Genomic DNA, 8,018 nt, shown 5'->3' with positions numbered 1-8,018 from the left:
CTGTTATCAGCTGTGGGTAGAGAAGGGTTAAATCACCAAGACAACAGCCTATTGGACCACACTCGGGAAGCGGTGCTTACACTAGCCAATGAGGGCTTGGAACCGGGACAAAAGCTTTCCAATGAGGGGGTTGTATTGCAAAAGAGGGGGCGGAGTCATAAACGCGACTAACCTATCAGTAGAGTCGCTGTTTTGAAGGGATAACCAATAAACCAGTGAAAGGGCGGGACTAGTAAGACATGACTGGACAAACAGCGAATAGCAAACGACATAGCATTGTCAGGGCGTGGTTAGAACACTTGACAAGAGGGCTGTTAGCGAGACACGTATATGGGCTTCAGATAAGCTTCGACAAAATGGCGTTCTGATAAGCTAAAGACGGAGGGCAAGTAGATGAAGTTTGTGTTGCCCATCGCAACCAATCACAGAGCAGCATTCATTTCATAGGAGCACAGTAAGAAATAAAAGCTGCACTGTGATTGGACAACAAATGCAGTGTTAGACAGCTTTAGCACTAGCTTGGTTTTTTCCTTTCTCCCAATACCGCACTGGGACAGTTATCCCCATGTCTGGGGGAAGGCGACACCATCAGCGTTCATACTGACATTAATGAGAACCATGTCTGCGCTCCCTGGAAGCTGTCAGATGCGTCTGTTAGCTATATTTTCATTACTGGGTTTGTGCAGCAGCGCCAGAGAGAGCCTATAGACAACCAGAGCGCTGAGCGGGAAGACGGTCTGCCCAGTTTGCGGATTTCCTACAACCCCTTTAAAGGGGTTGTCCACTACTTTCAATTAACCCCCCTATGTATCCCCCCAGGGCCCCTGATGATTTGTGTAATTACCTTCTTTAGCCGTTTTCACCTGTGAGCGGCACTATGCTGGTGCCTGAGTCCGGGTCACGTGACCCCCAGGCTTCAGCCGCCGCTCATTTCCGCCGACGTCACGTCAATTTCCAGACTCTGGAAATTGACGTGACGTCAGTAGCAGGCGTGTCCCCAGGCTCCACAGACAGCAGTCACTCATAAAGAGTGACTGGGCTGTGGGCGGGGCTGAGGCTGCCTGCGGGCGGGGCTAGGCAGGGATGTGCGTGCGGGCGCCGGTGCTGTGTGTCCCCGGCGCTGTGTGGTCGCAGGTGCCGAGCGGTCCCGGGCGACGTGCGGCTCCGGGCGCCGGCGCTGTGCGGTCGCGGGTGTCGGCGCTGTGCGGTCGCCGGTGCTGTGCGTACCGGTATGTGCTCGGGGGTGTGTGTGTGTGTGTGTGTGTGTGTGTGTGTGTGTCTCTGTATGCAGGCATCGTCCGATGGGACAACAAGTCCCATCAGGCTCTGCCTGCTACAGTGGCAGTGAGTGACACATTAGCCAATGATGGGACAGTAGTAGTCCCATCATCCGGCTAATGTGTTGAATGTAATAATAATTAAAAAAAAAATACACATATACAATACATACATACATACAACACACACCATGCGACGACATGCGCCATGCGACGACACTCACCATGCGGCGACATGCGACATGCTACGGCATGCGCCATGCAACAACATGCAAGACATGCAGCATGCGACGACACTCACCATGCGGCGGCATGCGACTTGTACCATGCAACTACATGCACCATGCGATGACATGCACCATGCGACGACATGCGCCATACAACTACATGCACCATGCGGCGACATGCGCCATACAACTACATGCACCATGCGGCGACATGCAACATGCAACTACATGCACCATGCGGCGACATGCAACTACATGCACCATGCGGCGACATGCACCATGCAACGACACTCACCATGCGGCGTCATGCGACATGTACCATGCAATGACATGCACCTACATGCACCATGCAACTACATGCGATGACATGCGCCATGCGACGACATGCGCCATGCAACTACATGCACCATGCAACGACATGCGCCATGCGACGACATGCGCCATGCGACGACATGCGCCATGCGACGACATGCGCCATGCAACGACATGCGCCATGCAACGACATGCACCATGCAACGACATGCACCATGCAACGACATGCACCATGCAACGACATGCACCATGCAACGACATGCACCATGCAACGACATGCACCATGCAACGACATGCACCATGCAACGACATGCACCATGCGACGGCATGCGACATGCACCATGCGACAACATGCGCCATGCAACTACATGCACCATGCGACGACATGCACCATGCGACGACATGCACCATGCGACGACATGCACCATGCGACGACATGCACCATGCGACATGCAGCATGCGACGACATGCACCATGCAATGACATGCACCATGCAACGACATGCGCCATGCGACAACATGCGACATGCCGCATACATACAGTACATACATACAGTAGACATAAAAAAAAATATAGACATACAGTACATATAACATAGAGTACATACTCACCATCACTTGTCACTTTGATCCCCGAAGCCAGTGTCATAAAAAATATTAAAATAATAAACAAACAATATACTCCCTGATCCGCAGAAATCCAATTAAAACGAGTGTCCCACGACGATCTCCCGTGGAGAACAGGAGCATCTGCTGATGCAACCACTCTCCAGGGGCTCTAGGAACACAATGAGGGGAGGAAGGTATCCTTCCACAATGTATTCCCCACAATGTATTCCTACGCCCCTGTGAGAAAATAGTCCCTAGTCTCACTTTATGGTATGCTGTATGAGAAAGTTCCCATGCAGCTTTTTGCCATAAAGTGAGACCAGTGAACTATAGTAACCTCAGTGATGCACTGCAGGAGCCAGTCTCCTGTCAGTGTGTCACTGAGGGTCCAATACAGCAGTGACATCACCCGATGTCACTGTTCTATAGGGGAGATCGTCGTGGGACACTCGTTATTAATTGGACTACGGCGGACAGATAGTATACGGTTTATTATTTTACGTTTTTGCAGGGGCTGAAGTATGGTAAGTATGGTGAAATGAAGAATATTAAAATACTTTTTCCTAATGTGTGTGTGTTTTATTAACCCTTTATTAATATTGGATTAATAATGGATAGGGTCTTATTGACGCCTCTCCGTTATTAACCCGGCTTAATGTCACCTTACAATAGCAAGGTGACATTAACCCCTTATTACCCTATATCCCACCGCTACACGGGAGTGGGAAGAGAGGGGCTTAGGCTGGTTTCACACTTGCGTTTTTATCTGCATGCGTTTTTTTAAAAACCGCATGTGTGAAAAAAACGCATGTAAACGTGGTAAAACGCTGCGTTTTTTAGACACATGCGTTTTTGCATGTAGGAAAAAAACGCGGCGTTTTGCCGCGTTTACATGCGTTTTTTCATGCGTTTGCGTTTTTAAAACGCATGCTGAGAAGTGTGTGACAGCTGCCAATCATCAAAATCCACAAGAAAACCCACTATAAATAGAACTAGCTAGGGGTAGGGTTAGGGCCTAACCCTAAACGTGGCACTTAAATCCGTGGCACTGAAATACGTGTCACGTGGCACTTACATACGTGGCACTTACATACGTGGCACTTACATACGTGGCACTTACATACGTGGCACTTACATACGTGGCACTTACATACGTGGCACTTACATACGTGGCACTTACATACGTGGCACTATGTCATAAAATGTTCATTAAACGGTTAGGGGTGAGGTTAGGGGTAGGGTTAGGGTTTGGATCCCTTTATCACCCTGATGGTGGTGGGTGGTTTTTCAGTGTTTTTTCTGTTTTTTTTTTCTATAAAAACGCATGCGTTTTTAACGCAAACAAACGCGCGTGTTCAAAAACGCAAGTGTGAAACCAGCCTCAGTGCCGGAATTGGCGCATCTAAGGCTACGTTCACATTTGCGTTGTGCGCCGCAGCGTCGGAGACGCAACGCACAACGCAAACAAAAACGCAACAAAACGCACGCTAAAACGTGGAGCGATAAAGGAAACCAAAAATGCTCCAGGGGGTGAAGGGGTTTAGAAACATGGATATGGACATATCTATGGAAATAGACACAGATATATAGATATATCTGTATCTATCCATCCCATATCTATTATCTATCTATCTATCTATCTATTATCTATCTATCCCATATCTATCTATCTATCATCTATCTGTGTGTAATGGAGTGTGGGTTGGACAAATGTAAAAGAGGAGGTTGGACAGAAATGACATCACAAATCTGTTTGAAGCTAGAGGAGGGAGGGGTTGGGGGTGTGTTTTGGAGAGGGTGTGCTAGGTTCAGGCTTAGTAGCAGTGCAATGCATCATGGAACTTGTAGTATTAGAGCACAATGACTCAGGAGAAAGGAAGTTGTCGATGAACCCCATGAGAGCTGAATCCAGCACTAAAATGTGCTGCTACAGCATGATAAAAGGTAATATTGCTAAAATAAACACAGTAGATGTTTTCAGTGGCCCATAATAGCAAGATTTATGAAAAAAAAAAAAAAAGGTTATAGTAGTGGACAACTTCTTTAATTTTGCAGAAGCAATGCTGCAGTGTAAAGCATAGAAGAGAGTGAGGAGTTCTGAGCCTCTGATGAGTCGGGGGGACGTGTCAATAGAACATTCCTTGTATTAGCCACTTATTCTACTGCTGCAGGGCAAATCCTAGTCTGCCTGTGCCAATATGTGACACACCTAATGCGGCTGCAGACAGAGCGACACGGTAGTGACAGCACGGACAACCGTTCCCATAAGAAAACATCCCGCAGCTGGGCGCACTCCGCCAGGCAGGGACACTTGGGTTACATGTGTAACCCACGGGTAAAGTGGCAGCCAGGGACCTGGTTATTATAATGGAGTCATCGAGGATTGTAAAAAGGGGGGAAAAAAAAGAAAAACAGATCTCCAGAAATAGCGCCACCTTTGTAGATAGTTTGCATCTGGTACTGCAGCCAAGCTCCATTAAAATTAATAGGGATTTGCAGAGATAAAGGGAATTGAATTAATAGGGTCCTGCAGGCAAACAATACGTTATATGGAGGAGTCGGCACTTATCAGGAAACCTGGCATATCTTATCTATGGAAGTAGTGGTATAGGTAATACTTTATGTAAATGAGGCTGGAAGAGCACAGGGGGCGTCACTGCACCTGGACAGGTGAGAGCATAAGGCCGGCGTCACACATGCGAGTTTTACGGACGTAAGAGCACAGAAACTACGTCCGTAAACCTCGCATAACATACGGCACAATTATTCTCAATGGGGCTGCTCCTATCAGCCGTATATTACGGATCCGTAATATACGGCTTTCTACGGCCGTACAAAATCGCAGCATGCTGTGTTTGTCAGCGTATTGCGCAAAAAAAAATCGCCAATGAAAGTCTATGGGGGCGAGAAAAATACGGATTCCACACGGACCAGCAGTGTGACTTGCGAGAAATACGCAGCGGTGTTAGTGAAAAGCCGGTAATTCAATTGCCGGCTTTTTCCTTCTCCTTCACAAACACGACAGGATATGAGACATGGTTTACATACAGTAAACCATCTCATATCCCCATTTTTTTTGCATATTCCACACTACTAATGTTAGTAGTGTGTATGTGCAAAATTTCAGCGCTGTAGCTGCTAAAATAACGGGTTAAATGGCGGAAAAAATTGGCGTGGGCTCCCGCGCAATTTTCTCCGCCAGAATGGTAAAGCCAGTGACTGAGGACAGATATTAATAGCCAGGAGAGGGTCCATGGTTATTGGCCCCCCTGGCTACAAACATCTGCCCCCAGCCACCCCAGAAAAGGCACATCTGGAAGATGCGCCTATTCTGGCACTTGGCCACTCTCTTCCCACTCCCTGTAGCAGTGGGATATGGGGCAATGAAGGGTTAATGTCACCTTGCTATTGTAAGGTGACATTAAGCCAGATTAATAATGGAGAGGCGTCAATTATGACACCTATCCATTATTAATCCAATTGTTTGAAAGGGTTAAAAAACACACACACACACACACACACACATGATTTAAAAGTATTTTAATGAAATAAACTCAGCGGTTGTTTTAATAATTTATTGTTCTCTCAATCCATCAGGAACACCCTCGCTTGGCAAAATAATTAACGCACAAGATACATACCTTCTGATGTCAGATCACGTCCCACGAAGTAATCCATCTGAAGGGGTTAACTAATATTACAGGCACGAGCTGCGATAATCCACTCGCTCGTGCCTGTAATCCCCGAGTGCTGAAAGGAAAGCAGTGATCTGTACTTACATTGAGTCGCGGTGATGCGCCCCTGCTGGATGTTCTCATGAACTGCAGCCTGGGAACTTTTTCCCACGCTCCAGGTCATATGAGGACAGGTGACATAATTGACGCCTCTCCATTATTAATCTGGCTTAATGTCACCTTACAATAGCAAGGTGGCATTAACCCTTCATTACCCCATATCCCACCGCTACAGGGAGTGGGAAGAGAGTGGCCAAATGCCAGAATAGGCGCATCTTCCAGATGTGCCTTTTCTGGAGTGGCTGGGGGCAGATGTTTGTAGCCGGGGGGGGGGGGGGGGGGGCAATAACCATGGACCCTCTCCTGGCTATTAATATCTGCCCTCAGTCACTGGCTTTACCATTCTGGCGGAGAAAATTGCGCGGGAGCCCACGCCAAATATTTCCGCCATTTAACCCTTTATTTTAGCAGCTACAGCGCTGAAATTTTGCACATATACACTACTAACATTAGTAGTGTGGAATATGCAAAAAAAAAAATGGGGATATGAGATGGTTTACTGTATGTAAACCATGTCTCATATCCTGTCGGGTTTGTGCAGGAGAAATAAAAAGCCGGCAATTGAATTACCGGCTGTTCACATATATCGCGCTGAATGAAATCTAAATACAGAATATATACATATATATGTGTCTCAATGATATATATATATATATATATATATATACTGTATATATGTTTTCCCTAACATTTGAGCACATAAATCCATTAGATGTCGGTTTTGCAAGCCTGCGCGAAAATCTCGCAGTACGGATGCCATACGGATTACATACGGAGGATGCCATGCGCAAAATACGCTGACACACCCTGACTACGGATCAATATTTTGGGAACATTTCTCCGTATTACGGCCGTAGTACGGACGTATAATACGTGGCGTATTGTCTTACGCCAAGTGTGACGCCGGCCTAAGAGTTACACCATTGTTCCCTCCCGGCTGATAATAAATAATCATGTACACAACACATAGCAGGCACAGTGAACGGTCACAAGTCACATAGATGGGTTTAATGCCACTCTTTAACCTCATTTAGACGTCCGTTTTTTTTACTGGTACTCACTATAATCTATGGGGCTCCGTGTATTTCACGGACCAAGTGTTCTGCAACCAGTCACAGACAGGATTCATTTTGGTCTGAGTCATAGATCAAAACTTGGCAATAAAAATCTATGGGTGCAGAATAGCGAGTGCAGCTCTGGGGTATAATACAGTATGTAACTCAGGATCAGTAATGTATGTACATAGTGACTGTACCAGCAGAATAGTGAGTGCAGCTCTGGGGTATAATACAGGATGTAACTCAGGATCAGTACAGGGACAGTAATGTAATTTATGTACACAGTGACTGCACCAGCAGAATAGTGAGTGCAGCACTGGAGTATAATACAGGATGTAACTCAGGATCAGTACATCAGTAATGTAATGTATGTACACAGTGACTGCACCAGCAGAATTGCGAGTGCAGCTCTGGGGTATAATACAGGATGTAACTCAGGATCAGTAATGTAATGTATGTACATAGTGACTGCACCAGCAGAATAGTGAGTGCAGCTCTGGGGTATAATACAGGATGTAACTCAAGATCAGTAATGTAATGTATGTACATAGTGACTGCACCAGCAGAATATTGAGTGCAGCTCTGGAGTATAATACAGGATGTAACTCAGGATCAGTACATCAGTAATGTAATGTATGTACACAGTGACTGCACCAGCAGAATTGCGAGTGCAGCTCTGGAGTATAATACAGGATGTAACTCAAGATCAGTAATGTAATGTATGTACATAGTGACTGCACCA

This window comes from Ranitomeya variabilis, chromosome 1 (assembly GCF_051348905.1).
Source record: "Ranitomeya variabilis isolate aRanVar5 chromosome 1, aRanVar5.hap1, whole genome shotgun sequence".
Classification (NCBI taxonomy): Eukaryota; Metazoa; Chordata; class Amphibia; order Anura; family Dendrobatidae; genus Ranitomeya; species Ranitomeya variabilis.
Note: the sequence above shows the minus strand (reverse complement) of the source record.